Raw genomic sequence first — 20,686 nt, 5'->3', positions numbered from 1 at the left:
TCCCGAGTTGGTATCGGTGAAGTACGCCTCGTTTGACAAAGCAATCTCGGTGGTGAGGAAGGCGGGCCGGGGTGCCATGTTGGCAAAAGCAGATGTGGAATCCGCGTTCCGGTTATTGCCGGTACACCCAAGGTGCCACCATCTATTGGGGTGCAAATTTGAGGACCACTTTTACGTGGATCTCTGTCTCCCGATGGGCTGTTCAATTTCCTGTTCATATTTTGAAAGGTTCAGCTCATTTGTGGAGTGGGTGGTGAAGAAGAGGTCGGGGAAAGTCTCAGTAGTGCATTACTTGGACGATTTCCTATTTGTGGGCCCGGCAGGATCCGGGATATGTGAGCAGCTGGTGATGGTTTTTGGGAAGGTGGCCCAGGAATTCGGCATTCCTGTGGCAGCGGACAAATCAGAGGGCCCGGTTTCGGTCTTGAGTTTTCTGGGAATCGAGATTGACTCAGGCAGAATGGAATGCAGACTCCCGGAGGACAAAGTCCGGGATTTGCGGGGCGTGATTGATGGGGTCCTGAGCAGCAGAAAAGTCTTACTCAAGGAAGTACAATCGTTGTTGGGTAAGCTAAACTTTGCCGGCCGGATTATTCCGATCGGGCGGATTTTTTGTCGCAGATTGGCCTTGGCGACAGTGGGAGCGACCAATCCGAAATTTCACATCCGATTATCTTCAGATGTGAAGGAGGATTTGAGGATTTGGAAAATCTTCTTGGAAGATTTTAATGGTCGCCTGCTAATTCAGGAGACTGGTTGGTCGGACGACCAATTGTGCTTATTCACAGATGCGTCGGGTGCCCATGGTTTTGGGGCATTTTTGGATGGGAAATGGTGCGCCGGGGCGTGGCCGGAGGTCTGGGCCGAATGGGGTCTAACAAAGAATTTGACTTTTTTGGAGCTGTTTCCACTGGTGGTTGCTTTGAGAATCTGGCCTGAGCAGCTCAGGGATAAGAGAGTTTGTTTTCACTCAGACAATTTGGGAGTAGTATGGGCGATTAATCGCCTGACGGCGAATTCTCCGGCTGTGATCCGTTTATTAAGGGCATTTGTGCTGGAATGCTTGAGGTGTAATGTATCGTGGAGAGCGGTGCATGTCCCGGGGCGCCTGAATGTAATTGCTGACTCTTTATCCCGGTTTCAGTGGGATCGATTTCGAGAAGCAGCTCCCGGGGCGGAGGCGGAAGGCAGGGAATGCCCGGAGGATCTGTGGCAGCTTGGCTGCCAGGAGCATTGAGTCTGGTACAAGGGGCGTTAGCTCCTAACACATGGAGGGCTTACGTCCGAGTGTGGAACATGTGGAGATATAAGGTGGAGCTGGCATACCGACAAGGAGTTAGGGAGGAATGGGTGAGAACGCTTGTGGAGTGGGTAAGGAGCTGGGGGAGAGAGGGGCTATCGCCCTCGGAGATACGAAAGAGGATGGCGGCTTTAGCCTTTCTGTTCAAACTGTTGGGGCAGGTAGACTTGACTAAAAATTTTGTTGTACGAATGGCGGTGAAGGGTTTGTGTAGGAGGAGGGCGCGGACGGATGGGAGGCGCCCGTTGACATTTGCTGTATTGGAGGGTGTGGTCGAGAGGCTAAGGAATATTTGTTCCTCGAGTTACGAGGAGAAGTTATTTACGGTGGCTTGCGTGCTGGCTTTTTTCGGAGCGTTTAGGGTGTCAGAGCTGATGGGGAGAAATCGGCGGGACCTAACAGGCTTGGCTAGGCAAGACGTGGTGTTGAAAGCAAAGTCGGTTGAGTTATGGGTTAGGAGGTCCAAGACGGATCAGGAAGGGAAAGGTACCATGGTAGTGTTGGGGGAGATTGGGGGCCGTTGCTGCCCGGTTGGTGCGGTCCGAGAATTTTTGGAGGTATTACAAAAGGCATCGGGTCCGTTGTTGGTGCATAGGGATGGGACGCCTTTATCGACATATCAGTTTGTGGCGGTGGTAAGAAAGGCATTAGTGGAGTTGGGGTTGAAAGGTGAGGATTTTAGTTCGCATTCATTTAGGATCGGGGCAGCGACGGAGGCAGCAGCATTGGGGCTGGATGTGGGGGTGATCAGAAGGATTGGCAGATGGAGGTCTGAAATATTTAAGGGGTATGTGAGACAGGAGTTGGTGTTGCAACCGGGGGGGTATTGACGAATGAAAAATTTTTTCTTCATTGACAGGGCTGGTGACTTGCTGGATCTTAGGGCATTCCTACATATTTTGGGCGAGGAAAGCGGCAGCTGTTAAAGACAATGGGTTGCAGTTGGGTTTCTCCAGGGAACAGGTGCAAGTAAGGTGGTTGGGGGTCCGTGGTATGAAGTGGGCTCAGGTTGTTGGGAAGGTGTCGGAGTACGCTAGGGTGTTCGGCCCCCCTCAGGTGTTGGTCATTCATGCGGGTGGGAACGATTTAGGGTGCCTGCCCCAGAAAGATTTACTGTGGGGTATGAAAAATGGGATTGATAGGTTGCTGGCATTGTTCCCGGGGTTGATTCTAGTGTGGTCAGAGATCGAGAGTAGGGTAGTGTGGCGTTCAGCTTGGGACGCTAAGAAGTTGGAAGCATCTAGAAGGAAGGTGAATAGGACTGTCAGTGCATATGTGAGGAAACTGGGTGGTGTGAGCCTTAGACATGTGGAATTTGAAGGGGAATCGGGCAGGTGTTTCTACCTGAGGGATGGTGTTCACCTGAATGAAGTTGGTCTGCACCTATTTAATTTCACTATTAAGGAGGGGATTGAAAAGGCCTTAGCCCTGTGTGGCGGTACTCGTTGAAGACGAGTGGTGGCGGGGTGCTTGCTGTGATCTATTGAGGCTTACGCCTGATGGAGAGTGGCTGGTACTTCTGTCGGTAACAGAGAGTGGAAAGTGATGGTGGACGCCCCGCCCCTGAAAAGGGGTGGGGGCTTATGGAGAGGTTAAAAGCAAGCACTGGGTGGATTGTTAAAACGAGAGGTTATAATGTTGATAAAGTTTAAGTTATGTTATTGGTTTAATAAACAGGCTGCGGCCTTTTCTTCCCCATAAATGTTTGGTCTTGTTTTATTGAGGAAAGATGGAGTGAACTCAGAAATGGGGGGTCAAGAATAGCCCGGAGGCCGAATGAAGAGAGGGCTGTTTGACCCCCACTTTTTGGGAGCGTTGGTAGGCTCCGCTGTGGGGGTGGAGGATAATGGGAGGAGTTAAATACTCCTCCCCAGCCGAAGTCAGGCAGTTGCAGAGTTAGGAGCAGCACGGAAGGGGGAAGTTTTCCCGCCCTCCCTCCCCAGAAATAGAGGATAGGATGGTTGTCGCAGCTTCGGCGGGGTGCTTGCTGTGATCTATTGAGGCTTACGCCTGATGGAGAGTGGCTGGTACTTCTGTCGGTAACAGAGAGTGGAAAGTGATGGTGGACGCCCCGCCCCTGAAAAGGGGTGGGGGCTTATGGAGAGGTTAAAAGCAAGCACTGGGTGGATTGTTAAAACGAGAGGTTATAATGTTGATAAAGTTTAAGTTATGTTATTGGTTTAATAAACAGGCTGCGGCCTTTTCTTCCCCATAAATGTTTGGTCTTGTTTTATTGAGGAAAGATGGAGTGAACTCAGAAATGGGGGGTCAAGCAAAGTTAATCATATTGAGTTGATTAGCAAATGTTGTTATACAAAACATTCTACCTTCGTTGTAAATTCAGGAGATTCCCCCAGGTGCTAGAATTATAAAAGACACGTACTAAGACATGTAAAAACGCTCAACCTATAAGTAAGCCCAATCTGTAGATATGCTGATATGTTTTGTGTTAATAGCGGTCTAAATCTAAAAAAAAAGCGGTCTGTATGTATTGAACCTACTTGTAAATATCCAGATAGTGGGAAGATCACAAATAAGCACAGGCTGAGTGCTAGGCAACATATCCAAGCATTCTGAGTAGACAGCGTTCATATTGTGCTTAGTGTTAGGTGTTTAAAGGGACACTGAACCCAAATTTTTTTCTTTCGTGATTCAGATAGAGCATGCGATTATAAGCAACTTTCTAATTTATTTTAGAGATCGTTATCATCCAAAACTGAAGCACAAGACTGTGATCACCCTCATCATTTGAAGGAGATTACAGGAAAAGCAGGCTGAATAAATGATAAATGTATGCTGCCGTTTTACAATGCTGGATTCAAAACATTTACTGATTGTAAGATTCCTTTAACCCAGAAACTGTGACATGCTATTGGTAGATGATCCAATCTTTATATTGAAAGAGACAGTATATTGTAAAATTGCTTTTCCCTTAATTTATTTCTAATGTCTTATTTTACCAGCTGCAGAGAATAAAATGTACAAGAAATTTATTTGTGTATATGAAATTGTTGGTTTTTTGCTTTGCAACCACAGCCTATTATAATGGGTTAAGCTTGCAGGTAAAATTAGATCTCATTATGTTTTCACTTTGTGTACACACACTTGCTTCCATATCTTATATCTGTTTGTAAACCAAAGCTCAATACTTCAAGAGAACAATTGAAAATTATAATTTAATTAGTTATCTCTTCTACACCCCACCGGGAGTGTATTTTATTTTCTGCTGGCTGTGTTTACAAAAGCCTGTACTTAATACCAGAAACTTTCAGTAAAGGTGGGGATACCACAGCCTAAATCAGCTGTTTCAAATGCCAAAATAAAGAAAAATTAGCTACACGTGTGTGTATATATATATATATATATATATATATATATATATATATATATATATATAATAAAAAAATAATACACTCCAGAATGTAAAATTTATAATTTGGAACAAATTAAAGGGGAGAAAATTTGTGGGTAAACTGTCCCTTTAAGAAAGGAGTAATACCTGATAAAACTATAAAGCTTTTGGAGTGGGCAATATTACTAAAGCTGGCTCGCTGCTTGCGTAAAGTACACTTTGGGTGCCTACCATGCTTACTTTTTTTCATAAACTTGCAAATATTTTATATTTGTTATTACTTTCCTGAACATGTGTTACCTTTTATGAATAAAACTGATTTATGTTAAACAACAACAACAATTTTAAACAACTTTCCAATATACTTCTATTATCTAATTTGCTTTATTCTCTTGGTATCCTTTGTCAAAGAAGCAGCAATGCACTACTGGGAGCTAGCTGAGTGCATAGGGTGAGCCAATAACATGAGGCATATATGTGCAGCCACCAATCAGAAGTATCTAGATATCGTTTTCAACAAAGGATATCAAGAGAACAAAACTAATTAGATAACAGAAGTAAATTGGAAAGTTGTTTAAAATAATTTGCAATATCTGAATCATGAAAGAAAAAAATTGGGTTTTATGTGACTTTAACCCCTTAATGACCACAACACTTTTCCATTTTCTGTTCGTTTGGGACCAAGGCTATTTTTACATTTCTGCTGTGTTTGTGTTTAGATGTAATTTTCCTCTTACTCATTTACTGTACCCACACATATTATATACCGTTTTTCTCGCCACTAAATGGACTTTCTAAAGATACCATTATTTTCATCATATCATATAATTTATTATTAAAAATATTATAAAATATGAGGAAAAAATGGAAAAAAACACACTTTTTTTTAACTTTGACCCCAAAAATTTGTTACACATCTACGACCACCAAAAAACAACCATGCTAAATAGTTTCTAAATTTTGTCCTGAGTTTAGAAATACCCAATGTTCACATGTTATTTGCTTTTTTTGCAAGTTATAGGGCCATAAATACAAGTAGCACTTTGCTATTTCCAAACCACTTTTTTTTTTTCAAAATGAACACTAGTTACATTGGAACCCTGATATCTGTCAGGAATACCTGAATATCCCTTGACATGTATATATATTTTTTTAGTAGACATCCCAAAGTATTGATCTAGGCCCATTTTGGTATATTTCATGCCACCATTTCACCGCCAAATGCGATCAAATAAAAAAAAAAGTTCACTTTTTCACAAACTTTAGGTTTCTCACAGAAATTATTTACAAACAACGTATGCAATTATGGCATAAATTGTTGTAAATGCTTCTCTGGGATTTCCTTTGTTCAGAAATAGCAGACTTATATGGCTTTGGCGTTGCTTTTTGGTAATTAGAAGGCCGCTAAATGCCACTGTGCACCACACGTGTTTTATGCCCAGCAGTGAAGGGGTTAATTAGGGAGCTTTTAGGGTTAATTTTAGCTTTAGTGTAGTGTAGTAGAAAACCCCAAGTATTGATCTAGGCCAATTTTGGTATATTTCATGCCACCATTTCACCGCCAAATGCGATCAAATTAAAAAAAACGTTAAATTTTTCACAATTTTAGGTTTCTCACTGAAATCATTTACAAACAGCTTGTGCAATTATGGCACAAATGGTTGTAAATGCTTCTCTGGGATCCCCTTTGTTCAGAAATAGCAGACATATATGACTTTGGCGTTGCTTTCTGGTAATTAGAAGGCAGCTAAATGCTGCTGCGCCTCACACGTGTATTATGCCTAGCAGTGAAGGGGTTAATTAGGGAGTTTGTAGGGAGCGTGCAGGGTTAATTTTAGCTTTAGTGTAGAGCTCAGCCTCCCACCTGACACATCCCACCCCCTGATCCCTCCAAAACAGCTCCCTTCCCTCCCCCACCCCACAATTGTCCCCGCCATCTTAAGTTCTGGCAGAAAGTCTGCCAGTACTAAAATAAAAGGGTTTTAAAAAAAAAAATTTTTTTTTACATATGCTACTGTGTAGGATCCCCCCCTTAGCCCCCAACCTCCCTGATCCCCCCAAAACCGCTCTCTAACCCTCCCCCTCTGCCTTATTGGGGGCCATCTTGGGTACTGGCAGCTGTCTGCCAGTACCCAGTTTGTAATAAAATATGTTATTTTTTTATTTTTTGGCCGTTTTTTCTGTAGTGTAGCTCCCCCCCCCACAGACCAACCCCCACCACCTAACTGATGTGTTTTTTTTTTAATTATTTGTTTATTTTTCTACCCTTTTTTTTCATTTTTCAACACTTTTTTTCTGTAGTGTAACGGTTCCCACCGCTCCCTCCCTGTGCACGCGCCCGCCCCCCCCCCCCCGTGCACGTGTGCACGTCCGTGCGCGCCCCCGGATATCCCCGCCCACGATCCCGCCCCCCTCCAGATCAGAAGGGCCATCGATGGCCGCCACCCGCCTCCCAATGCCGGCTCCCACCCACCAACGAACAGAGCCACCGATCTCCGGTGCAGAGAGGGCTCTCTCTGCACCGGTTGGCTGAAAAATGTTATTGCATCCTGCAATAACCGGAAAGCAGCTGGAAGTGATCAGGATTGCTTCCAGCTGCTTTCCAGACCGAGGACGTGCAGGGTATGTCCTCAGGCGTTAACTGCCTTTTTTTTCAGGACGTACCCTGCACGTCCTTGGTCGTTAAGGGGTTAAACAGTACACATTTTATTTATTTTTTCTGGTGTGTTACTATTATACTTTAAAGTTGTTTGTGCTTGTAATATTATTTCTTTCCAATGGCATGGAGAGTCCATGAATCTATTCAATTACTAGTGGGAATTTAACTCCTGGCCACCAGGTGGAGGCAAAGCTTCAAGTATCCTCCCACAATCCCCAGTCATTCTTTGCCTGCGTAACATTGTAGGTGATGTGCGAAGAAGGTGTCTGAAGAAATCAAGTTGTTAATACTTTGATAGGTACCTTTCCATGCAAGCAAGGATTGGGGTTATGCTGTGTCCATGTACTTCTCTTTAGTAAGAGTAATGGTGGCTTTTAGCAGTTGTAAGACGGTGAGGTGGTCTTTGTTTACCTTCCAACATTTTTACTACCCCTATATAGAAAACTAGGGTTGGTTACTCTGTTTTTTCTTTATCTACATGTCTCTGTCAGTGAGGATTCTGTCACACCTGTTTGCTGTACCTGCCCTACAGCGGATGCACAGGTAAGTGCTTTTACCTTCTAGGTGAGAAGAATGCAGCACTTAGGAGTTCCTTGTTTTTTTTGTTTTTTTGTTTTTTTTAAAGGATAGTTTGTAAACAAGGTGGATCCTTATGGGACTGAATATCCGTTTTAAAGTTTGGATATTTATTGGGCAGCAGTTCAGGGCACTGTTCTGTCATGTGAAGGCTTTTGATTTTGGCTATGGGAATTTGTATGCACAAAGTTACCTTTTATTTTGTTTGGGTAATATCTCTTTAAGAAAGTTGTTGGACTGCACCTTACTTTTGAGTTTGCGATCATGTGACCACTCAGTTACTTCTTGAGTGCTGAACAGTTTGTTTGTAGCCGGCTGTTTGTTTCTGCCTGTCGCTTCTCTCTGATGGTTGCAGCTTTCTAGGATTTGTGGTTTGAACAAGATTGTTTTATCTGCTGGTGTGGATTGAACTCCTGGTTACCGGAATCCAATCCTCTCCAGCGTGGCTGGGGTGTAGAGGTGCCGGTTTGAATAATTATTTAACATGTATGCCTAAAGTTTTTTTATTCTAAATTGTAAGTTCCCACGGGAACAGGGCCCTCAATTCCCCCTGTATTTGTCTGTAAAATTTTGTGTCTTATCGTATTGTTTCTCCACTGTACTGTTATCCTTGTACCCATTGGCAGCGCTGCAGAATCTGTCGGCGCTTTATAAATAAAGAATAATAATAATAATAATATTCTAATTTTCTATATAGAATTTAGAGTATAAGGAAAATAAAGGGCTATTTTATTTTAACTATGGATGCCGATCCCAAGCTTTCTCTGTCATTTGATAAATGTCTTTTTTGTGCAGATGCCCAGGTTTTTCTTCCTGTGCAATTTTGTTCCCCTTGCCTTAATCAGGTTTTATTATCTAAGAATAAGGATTCCTTATCTTAGCCTTCTTTTTCTCTCAGGATAATGCTGTTCAGGGCAGGGGTTGTCTCAGCCTTCCTCTAACATGTCCCAGCCTTTGACAGATTCACATGCAGTGTCCTGCGGCTCCTCTCAGTCAGTTTCTGGGAGTGTTTGTTTGCCTAAAGGTTTTTGCTGCATAGTTGACTTCTGCAGTTTCTGCAGCCCTAAGTTCTTTAACTAGTTCTGGTAAAAGAAAGAGGAAATCTAAGAACATTTCTATGGCTTCTGTTTCCGCCAAGACTGAATTTGTTAGTCTTTCTCAGTTATCTAGTGAGGATCATTCCTCTGCAGCTTCTGAGAGTGAGATCTCTGATTCGGAATCTGCGGTTCCTAGTACAGTAGATTCTGAGGAGGTTAATTTTAGATTTAAACTGGAGCATCTCTGTTTACTTTTGAAGGAGGTGTTAGCTACTTTGGATGACTCTGAAACAAATGCAGAGGCTCCAAAGAAGGCTAATAAATCCTAAATCTGTGGATGTTTTTCTGCTCCAGATCGCATGTCTGACATTAAATCTCAGGAATGGGAGAAGCCGAGTGTTTCTTTTAACCAGTCTCCTGTGTTTTTAAAGATGTTTCCGGTGGCTGATTCAGTGCAAGATCTGTTGGTGCACTGTTCCTAGAGTAGAGGATGCTATATTTACCTTAGCCAAGAGAACTACTATTCCTCTTGAGGATAGTTCCTCTTTTAGAGACCATATGGATAAAAGACTGGAGGGTGCAGCTTCTTATTGGTGTGACTCACTGTCTGTTCTAATTTCAGAGGAGAATACTATAGAGGAGATCCAAGATAGGATTAATGCTCTAAAGTTGGCTAATACCTTTATCTGTGATGACAGTATGCATGTTGTCAGGCTGGAAGACTTCTTGTTTTGCAATACTAGCCCGCAGAGCCCTTTGGTTAACGTCTTGGTCTGTGGATGTGACTTCCAAGTCCAAGCTTCTGTCTCCACCTTTTAAGGATAAGACTTTATTTGGTCCTGGTCTGGAAAATGAGTCTTTTTACCACAGGATAAGAAGAATAGACCCAAGGGTCATCAGACTTCTAATTTTCGTTCCATTCGTAACTTTAAGGGACAGAAATCTTCCTTTTCTAAATCTGAGCAAGCCAAGACTTCTTGGAGAGCTAGCCAGCCCTGGAATAAGGATAAGCAGTCCAGAAAGCCTTCCGCTAACGCCGCCCTCAATCCAGTTCTGGATCAGGTAGGGGGCAGGCTTTTCTTCTTTCAGTAGGCTAGGATTCGCAATATTACAGATCCTTGGGCAGTGGATGTAGTCTCCAGGGATACAGGATTGAATTCAAATCTTGTCCCCCAGGTACAGATTTCTATTTTCAAGATAATCTGTAAACCTGGTAAAGAGAGAGGACTTCTTTAACTACGTAAGGGATCTGCCTTTTCTGGGAGTAATTATTCCAGTTCCTCTAGCAGAACAGGGTCAGGGATTTTATTCAAATCTTTTGGTAGTTCCCAATAGAGGAGGAAACTTTTCGACCCTTTCTAGACCTCAAGTCTCTATACAAGTTTCTCAAGGTTATGTCAGTTAAAATGGAGACTATTTGTTCTATTCTCCCTCTGGTTCAGGAGGGTCAATTTATGACCACCGTAGACCTAAAGGATGCATATCTTCATGTGCCTATCCACAGGGAACATTTCAAGTTTCTGAGGTTCGCTTTTTTGGATCAACATTTCAGATTTGTATCCTTTCCTTTTGGCTACGCCACTGGTCCTCAAATCTTTATGAAGGTTCTAGGGGCTCTTCTGGCTGTGGCCAGGTCTCTAGCGATTGAGGTGCCTCCTTACCTGGATGATATCTTGGTTCAGGCGCCATCTTTTCAGTTAGCAAGATCCCAAACAGATTCTCTTTTAGTCATTCTCAGCTCTCACGGGTGGAGGCTAACTCTAGGGAAAAGTTCCTTGGTGCCAAATACCAGGGTATGAAGATTTTTTTTTGACGGAGGTCAGAAAATTTAAGCTTCTGGAGGCCTGTCATTCTCTTCAGTCCTCTGTTCGTCCATCAGTGGTAGTATGCATGGAAGTAATTGGTCTCATGGTGGCATCCATGGACATTATTCCATTTGCTCGCTTCCATCTGAGACCTCTACAGTTATGTATGCTCAGTCAATGGAACGAAGACCACTTGGATCTCTCTCAGAGGATAGTTTTTGACTCTCAGACAAGGATTTCTCTGTGTTGGTGGATCTCCCAGGTCCACTTGTCTCAGGGCACTTGCTTCCTGAGACCTTCTTGGGAGATTGTGACCACTGATGCCAGCCTGTTAGGCTGGGGAACAGTTTTGGGGGTCTTTGGAGGAGTCTGCGCTCCCTATAAATATCCTAGAATTGAGAGCAATTAACAATGCTCTAATAGCTTGGCCTCAACTGAGTTTAGTTAGGTTTATCAGATTTCAATCAGACAACATCACTTTGGTGGAGTATATCAACCACCAAGGAGGAACTTGGAGCTTGTTAGCTATGAAGGAGGTGACTCGCATTCGTCAATGGGCAAAGTCTCACAATTGTCATCTCTCTGCCATTCATATCCCAGGGGTGGACAACTGGGAAGTGGATTATCTAAGCAGGTAGATGTTCATCCAGGGGAATGGGCTCTCCATCCGGAAGTTTTCTCTTGGTAACCCTCAAATGGGGAGTTCCAGAGTTGGATCTGATGGCATCTCGTCTAAAAGCCAAGCTTGAGATATGGAGCAGGATCAAGAGATCCTCAGGCACCTCTGGTAGTTGCCTTGGCAGTGCCATGAGATTTCCGTCTAATTCATCTGTTTCCTCCAGTTCCCCCCCTTCCTCGGGTGATAGCTCATATCAAACAGGAGCAGGCTTCATGATTCTAATAGCTCCAGTGTGGCCTCGTAGAACTTGGTTTGCGGACCTAGCGAAAATATCGTCATTTCCCCCTCTGAGGAGGGATCTTCTACTTCAGGGTCCCTTCCTCTATTCGAAGTTAGTCTCTCTGAAGCTGACTGCTTGGAGATTGAACGCTTAGTCTTGTCTAGATGAGGTTTTTCTGTGAAGGTTATTGAGACTATGATTCATGCTTGTAAGCCTGTTACTCGCAAGATTTATTATAAGGGATGGCGTAAATACCTTCATTGGTGCGGATCTAGGGGTTTTTCTTGTAGTCAGGTGAAATTCCCTGTATTCTGTCCTTTCTTCAGGAGGGCCTGGAGAAGGGTTTATCAGTCATTAACCTAAAGGGTCAGATTTCTTCTCTGTCGATTTTTCTGCAGATGCGTCTGGTAATTTTGGTTAGAATCAGGTCTGTGTTTAGGTCAATTGCTCCTCCTTGGAGTCTTAATCTAGTTCTTAAAGTTCTGCAGCAGGCTCCATTTGAGCCTATGCATTCTGTTGTTATTAAGTTATTGTCCTGGAAGGTTTTTATTTTTGATGGAAATGTCCTCTGCCCGTAGAGTTTCAAAACTTTTGGCTCTACAATGTAATTCTCCTTATCTTATTCTTCATGTGGATAAGGGGGTTCTCCGTACTAAATTAGGATTCCTACCTAGGCTCGTTTCAGAACGCAATATTAACCAAGAAATTGTTGTTCTTTCTTTTTGTCCTAACCCTTCCTCTAAGAAGAAGCAGTTGTTGCACAGTTTGGATGTTGTGCATGCAATCTTCTGTTTTGTGGTAAACGGAGGGGTCAGAAGGCCAGTTCTTGTACTCTCTCCTTCTGGTTGAGAAGTGTTATTCAATTGGCAGCAGCCTCCAGAAAAAATTACTGCTCACTCCACTAGGGCTGCCGCTTCCTCTTTGGCCTTTAAAAATTATGCTTCAGTGGATCATATTTGCAAGGCTGCCACTTGGTCATCATTGCATACTTTTTCCAAATTTTACAAATTTGATGTTTTTGCCTCAGCTGAGGCTTCTTTTGGGAGTAAAGTTCTTCAAGCAATGGTGCCTTCTGTTTAGGTTCACCTTTCTTGTGTATACCTCCCTTCCATTCTGTGGACTCTAGCTTTGGTATTGGTTCCCACTAGTAATTGAATGGATTTGTGGACTCTCCATGCCACTGGTAGGACATATTTAATCAACCATGACAGGTGCATTCTGTTTTGAGATATGTAGAGAGGGATCTCTTAAAGGATATTAGGCTTTTAGCTTTAGTGTAGAGCTCAGCCTCCCACCTGACACATCCCACCCCCTGATCCCTCCCAAACAGCTCCCTTCCCTCCCCCACCCCACAATTGTCCCCGCCATCTTAAGTTCTGGCAGAAAGTCTGCCAGTACTAAAATAAAAGGGTTTTAAAAAAAAAAAAATTTTTTTTACATATGCTACTGTGTAGGATCCCCCCCTTAGCCCCCAACCTCCCTGATCCCCCCAAAACCGCTCTCTAACCCTCCCCCTCTGCCTTATTGGGGGCCATCTTGGGTACTGGCAGCTGTCTGCCAGTACCCAGTTTGTAATAAAATATGGTTTTTTTTTATTTTTTGGCCGTTTTTTCTGTAGTGTAGCTCCCCCCCCCCCACAGACCAACCCCCACCACCTAACTGATGTGTTTTTTTTTTAATTATTTGTTTATTTTTCTACCCTTTTTTTTCATTTTTCAACACTTTTTTTCTGTAGTGTAACGGTTCCCACCGCTCCCTCCCTGTGCACGCGCCCGCCCCCCCCTCCCTGTGCACACGCCCCCGGATATCCCCGCCCACGATCCCGCCCCCCTCCAGATCAGAAGGGCCATCGCCACCCGCCTCCCAATGCCGGCTCCCACCCACCAACGAACAGAGCCACCGATCTCCGGTGCAGAGAGGGCCACAGAGTGGCTCTCTCTGCACCGGTTGGCTGAAAAATGTTATTGCATCCTGCAATAACCGGAAAGCAGCTGGAAGTGATCAGGATTGCTTCCAGCTGCTTTCCAGACCGAGGACGTGCAGGGTATGTCCTCAGGCGTTAACTGCCTTTTTTTTCAGGACGTACCCTGCACGTCCTTGGTCGTTAAGGGGTTAAACAGTACACATTTTATTTATTTTTTCTGGTGTGTTACTATTATACTTTAAAGTTGTTTGTGCTTGTAATATTATTTCTTTCCAATGGCATGGAGAGTCCATGAATCTATTCAATTACTAGTGGGAATTTAACTCCTGGCCACCAGGTGGAGGCAAAGCTTCAAGTATCCTCCCACAATCCCCAGTCATTCTTTGCCTGCGTAACATTGTAGGTGATGTGCGAAGAAGGTGTCTGAAGAAATCAAGTTGTTAATACTTTGATAGGTACCTTTCCATGCAAGCAAGGATTGGGGTTATGCTGTGTCCATGTACTTCTCTTTAGTAAGAGTAATGGTGGCTTTTAGCAGTTGTAAGACGGTGAGGTGGTCTTTGTTTACCTTCCAACATTTTTACTACCCCTATATAGAAAACTAGGGTTGGTTACTCTGTTTTTTCTTTATCTACATGTCTCTGTCAGTGAGGATTCTGTCACACCTGTTTGCTGTACCTGCCCTACAGCGGATGCACAGGTAAGTGCTTTTACCTTCTAGGTGAGAAGAATGCAGCACTTAGGAGTTCCTTGTTTTTTTTGTTTTTTTGTTTTTTTTAAAGGATAGTTTGTAAACAAGGTGGATCCTTATGGGACTGAATATCCGTTTTAAAGTTTGGATATTTATTGGGCAGCAGTTCAGGGCACTGTTCTGTCATGTGAAGGCTTTTGATTTTGGCTATGGGAATTTGTATGCACAAAGTTACATTTTATTTTGTTTGGGTAATATCTCTTTAAGAAAGTTGTTGGACTGCACCTTACTTTTGAGTTTGCGATCATGTGACCACTCAGTTACTTCCTGAGTGCTGAACAGTTTGTTTGTAGCCGGCTGTTTGTTTCTGCCTGTCGCTTCTCTCTGATGGTTGCAGCTTTCTAGGATTTGTGGTTTGAACAAGATTGTTTTATCTGCTGGTGTGGATTGAACTCCTGGTTACCGGAATCCAATCCTCTCCAGCGTGGCTGGGGTGTAGAGGTGCCGGTTTGAATAATTATTTAACATGTATGCCTAAAGTTTTTTTATTCTAGATTGTAAGTTCCCACGGGAACAGGGCCCTCAATTCCCCCTGTATTTGTCTGTAAAATTTTGTGTCTTATCGTATTGTTTCTCCACTGTACTGTTATCATTGTACCCATGGGCAGCGCTGCAGAATCTGTCGGCGCTTTATAAATAAAGAATAATAATAATAATAATATTCTAATTTTCTATATAGAATTTAGAGTATAAGGAAAATAAAGGGCTATTTTATTTTAACTATGGATGCCGATCCCAAGCTTTCTCTGTCATTTGATAAATGTCTTTTTTGTGCAGATGCCCAGGTTTTTCTTCCTGTGCAATTTTGTTCCCCTTGCCTTAATCAGGTTTTATTATCTAAGAATAAGGATTCCTTATCTTAGCCTTCTTTTTCTCTCAGGATAATGCTGTTCAGGGCAGGGGTTGTCTCAGCCTTCCTCTAACATGTCCCAGCCTTTGACAGATTCACATGCAGTGTCCTGCGGCTCCTCTCAGTCAGTTTCTGGGAGTGTTTGTTTGCCTAAAGGTTTTTGCTGCATAGTTGACTTCTGCAGTTTCTGCAGCCCTAAGTTCTTTAACTAGTTCTGGTAAAAGAAAGAGGAAATCTAAGAACATTTCTATGGCTTCTGTTTCCGCCAAGACTGAATTTGTTAGTCTTTCTCAGTTATCTAGTGAGGATCATTCCTCTGCAGCTTCTGAGAGTGAGATCTCTGATTCGGAATCTGCGGTTCCTAGTACAGTAGATTCTGAGGAGGTTAATTTTAGATTTAAACTGGAGCATCTCTGTTTACTTTTGAAGGAGGTGTTAGCTACTTTGGATGACTCTGAAACAAATGCAGAGGCTCCAAAGAAGGCTAATAAATCCTAAATCTGTGGATGTTTTTCTGCTCCAGATCGCATGTCTGACATTAAATCTCAGGAATGGGAGAAGCCGAGTGTTTCTTTTAACCAGTCTCCTGTGTTTTTAAAGATGTTTCCGGTGGCTGATTCAGTGCAAGATCTGTTGGTGCACTGTTCCTAGAGTAGAGGATGCTATATTTACCTTAGCCAAGAGAACTACTATTCCTCTTGAGGATAGTTCCTCTTTTAGAGACCATATGGATAAAAGACTGGAGGGTGCAGCTTCTTATTGGTGTGACTCACTGTCTGTTCTAATTTCAGAGGAGAATACTATAGAGGAGATCCAAGATAGGATTAATGCTCTAAAGTTGGCTAATACCTTTATCTGTGATGACAGTATGCATGTTGTCAGGCTGGAAGACTTCTTGTTTTGCAATACTAGCCCGCAGAGCCCTTTGGTTAACGTCTTGGTCTGTGGATGTGACTTCCAAGTCCAAGCTTCTGTCTCCACCTTTTAAGGATAAGACTTTATTTGGTCCTGGTCTGGAAAATGAGTCTTTTTACCACAGGATAAGAAGAATAGACCCAAGGGTCATCAGACTTCTAATTTTCGTTCCATTCGTAACTTTAAGGGACAGAAATCTTCCTTTTCTAAATCTGAGCAAGCCAAGACTTCTTGGAGAGCTAGCCAGCCCTGGAATAAGGATAAGCAGTCCAGAAAGCCTTCCGCTAACGCCGCCCTCAATCCAGTTCTGGATCAGGTAGGGGGCAGGCTTTTCTTCTTTCAGTAGGCTAGGATTCGCAATATTACAGATCCTTGGGCAGTGGATGTAGTCTCCAGGGATACAGGATTGAATTCAAATCTTGTCCCCCAGGTACAGATTTCTATTTTCAAGATAATCTGTAAACCTGGTAAAGAGAGAGGACTTCTTTAACTACGTAAGGGATCTGCCTTTTCTGGGAGTAATTATTCCAGTTCCTCTAGCAGAACAGGGTCAGGGATTTTATTCAAATCTTTTGGTAGTTCCCAAATAGAGGAGGAAACTTTTCGACCCTTTCTAGACCTCAAGTCTCTATACAAGTTTCTCAAGGTTATGTCAGTTAAAATGGAGACTATTTGTTCTATTCTCCCTCTGGTTCAGGAGGGTCAATTTATGACCACCGTAGACCTAAAGGATGCATATCTTCATGTGCCTATCCACAGGGAACATTTCAAGTTTCTGAGGTTCGCTTTTTTGGATCAACATTTCAGATTTGTATCCTTTCCTTTTGGCTACGCCACTGGTCCTCAAATCTTTATGAAGGTTCTAGGGGCTCTTCTGGCTGTGGCCAGGTCTCTAGCGATTGAGGTGCCTCCTTACCTGGATGATATCTTGGTTCAGGCGCCATCTTTTCAGTTAGCAAGATCCCAAACAGATTCTCTTTTAGTCATTCTCAGCTCTCACGGGTGGAGGCTAACTCTAGGGAAAAGTTCCTTGGTGCCAAATACCAGGGTATGAAGATTTTTTTTTGACGGAGGTCAGAAAATTTAAGCTTCTGGAGGCCTGTCATTCTCTTCAGTCCTCTGTTCGTCCATCAGTGGTAGTATGCATGGAAGTAATTGGTCTCATGGTGGCATCCATGGACATTATTCCATTTGCTCGCTTCCATCTGAGACCTCTACAGTTATGTATGCTCAGTCAATGGAACGAAGACCACTTGGATCTCTCTCAGAGGATAGTTTTTGACTCTCAGACAAGGATTTCTCTGTGTTGGTGGATCTCCCAGGTCCACTTGTCTCAGGGCACTTGCTTCCTGACACCTTCTTGGGAGATTGTGACCACTGATGCCAGCCTGTTAGGCTGGGGAACAGTTTTGGGGGTCTTTGGAGGAGTCTGCGCTCCCTATAAATATCCTAGAATTGAGAGCAATTAACAATGCTCTAATAGCTTGGCCTCAACTGAGTTTAGTTAGGTTTATCAGATTTCAATCAGACAACATCACTTCGGTGGAGTATATCAACCACCAAGGAGGAACTTGGAGCTTGTTAGCTATGAAGGAGGTGACTCGCATTCGTCAATAGGCAAAGTCTCACAATTGTCATCTCTCTGCCATTCATATCCCAGGGGTGGACAACTGGGAAGTGGATTATCTAAGCAGGTAGATGTTCATCCAGGGGAATGGGCTCTCCATCCGGAAGTTTTCTCTTGGTAACCCTCAAATGGGGAGTTCCAGAGTTGGATCTGATGGCATCTCGTCTAAAAGCCAAGCTTGAGATATGGAGCAGGATCAAGAGATCCTCAGGCACCTCTGGTAGTTGCCTTGGCAGTGCCATGGGATTTCCGTCTAATTCATCTGTTTCCTCCAGTTCCCCCCCTTCCTCGGGTGATAGCTCATATCAAACAGGAGCAGGCTTCATGATTCTAATAGCTCCAGTGTGGCCTCGTAGAACTTGGTTTGCGGACCTAGCGAAAATATCGTCATTTCCCCCTCTGAGGAGGGATCTTCTACTTCAGGGTCCCTTCCTCTATTCGAAGTTAGTCTCTCTGAAGCTGACTGCTTGGAGATTGAACGCTTAGTCTTGTCTAGATGAGGTTTTTCTGTGAAGGTTATTGAGACTATGATTCATGCTTGTAAGCCTGTTACTCGCAAGATTTATTATAAGGGATGGCGTAAATACCTTCATTGGTGCGGATCTAGGGGTTTTTCTTGTAGTCAGGTGAAATTCCCTGTATTCTGTCCTTTCTTCAGGAGGGCCTGGAGAAGGGTTTATCAGTCATTAACCTAAAGGGTCAGATTTCTTCTCTGTCGATTTTTCTGCGTCTGGTAATTTTGGTTAGAATCAGGTCTGTGTTTAGGTCAATTGCTCCTCCTTGGAGTCTTAATCTAGTTCTTAAAGTTCTGCAGCAGGCTCCATTTGAGCCTATGCATTCTGTTGTTATTAAGTTATTGTCCTGGAAGGTTTTTATTTTTGATGGAAATGTCCTCTGCCCGTAGAGTTTCAAAACTTTTGGCTCTACAATGTAATTCTCCTTATCTTATTCTTCATGTGGATAAGGGGGTTCTCCGTACTAAATTAGGATTCCTACCTAGGCTCGTTTCAGAACGCAATATTAACCAAGAAATTGTTGTTCTTTCTTTTTGTCCTAACCCTTCCTCTAAGAAGAAGCAGTTGTTGCACAGTTTGGATGTTGTGCATGCAATCTTCTGTTTTGTGGTAAACGGAGGGGTCAGAAGGCCAGTTCTTGTACTCTCTCCTTCTGGTTGAGAAGTGTTATTCAATTGGCAGCAGCCTCCAGAAAAAATTACTGCTCACTCCACTAGGGCTGCCGCTTCCTCTTTGGCCTTTAAAAATTATGCTTCAGTGGATCATATTTGCAAAGCTGCCACTTGGTCATCATTGCATACTTTTTCCAAATTTTACAAATTTGATGTTTTTGCCTCAGCTGAGGCTTCTTTTGGGAGTAAAGTTCTTCAAGCAATGGTGCCTTCTGTTTAGGTTCACCTTTCTTGTGTATACCTCCCTTCCATTCTGTGGACTCTAGCTTTGGTATTGGTTCCCACTAGTAATTGAATGGATTTGTGGACTCTCCATGCCACTGGTAGGACATATTTAATCAACCATGACAGGTGCATTCTGTTTTGAGATATGTAGAGAGGGATCTCTTAAAGGATATTAGGCTTGGGGAAGGTTTGAAAGTATGTGGAAGGTTGTTCCATAATTGTGGTGCTCTGTAGGAAAAGGAGGATCGAGCTGCTTTCTTTTTGTATTGAGGCAAGGTAAATAATGTGCTGGTACTGGATCGGAGGTTATAGGAGGTGAGAATAGCTGGGGAGAGCATTCTGCTCAGGTAGGGTGGGAGCTTCCCAGAAAGGCTCTTAAACACAAGGCAGGAAAGATGGAGGGTTCGTCTGGATTCCAGCGTCAGCCAGTTTAGTTCTTTTAGCATGTCACAATGGTGGGTCCTGTAGTTACATTGTAGCACAAAGCGGCAGAATGAGTTATGCAATGTAAGGTTTATTAAGGTGAGTTTGCGGTGCAGGTGCGTATACTACGTCCCCGTAATCCATGATAGCCATCAACATTTGCTGTACAAACTTTTCCTTTACTGTAGGGCTGAGGCAAGATTTGTTTCTGTACAGGGCACCTAGTTTTGTATAAAGTTAAGATGCAAGTTTTTCTATGAGGAGGCCAAAAGATAGATTAGGGTCTAACAACATACCCAAGTATTTGAAAGAGTGGACTGCAGTCAGTGTGCAATTGGATTTTAGATGGGAATTTTGTAATTTGTGTAATTAAGGTCCTGTTCCAAAGATCATTGTGACAGTTTTGCCAGTGTTTAGGAACAGTTTGTTTTTTGAGATCCACTTTTCTACCTCTGTGAACTGGTCTTGGAGCACTGCTTCAAGGTGCGGCAGATCGGAATTGTTTGCATAGATTACTGTGTCATCTGCATACATGTGTACAGTTGAGGATTTGCAGACATTAGGCAGATCATTTATAAATAATGTGAATAGTATGGGGCCGAGAATGGAACCTTGGGGAACACCACACGTGACTGGGAGTGGGAGGGAGTCACTGTTAGAAATGGAGACATATTGTGATCGATCCAATACATATGATCGAAACCAGGTTAACGGACAATCAGCAATACCAGAGTTTTTTAGTTTGAGCAGTAGTATGTCATGGTCTACTGTGTCAAAGGCCTTTACAAAATCAAGGAAAATAGCTCCAGTTAGGTCTCCTTGTTCCATGCCAGATTGGATGTCGTTGCAAACTTTTAGGCGGGCAGTTGTAGTGGAGTGATTTGGGCGAAAACCTGATTGATCAGGGGTCAGATAGTTAGAAAGTTGGTAATACTCGCATAAATGCATATGGACGCATTTTTCTAAGATTTTTGACAATACTGGGAGCAATGATATAGGGCAATAGTTAGAAACCAAGGTTAACTCCCCACTTTTATGAATAGGCACTACTCTTGCAGTTTTCCAGAGTTTGGGTATGTATCCAGACATCAAGGATTCGTTAATTAGGGTTGTGACAGGCTTAGCAATTGCCGGTGTACTGAGCTTCAACAGCATTG

Source organism: Bombina bombina, chromosome 3, assembly GCF_027579735.1.
Source record: "Bombina bombina isolate aBomBom1 chromosome 3, aBomBom1.pri, whole genome shotgun sequence".
Lineage (NCBI taxonomy): Eukaryota > Metazoa > Chordata > Amphibia > Anura > Bombinatoridae > Bombina > Bombina bombina.
Note: the sequence above shows the minus strand (reverse complement) of the source record.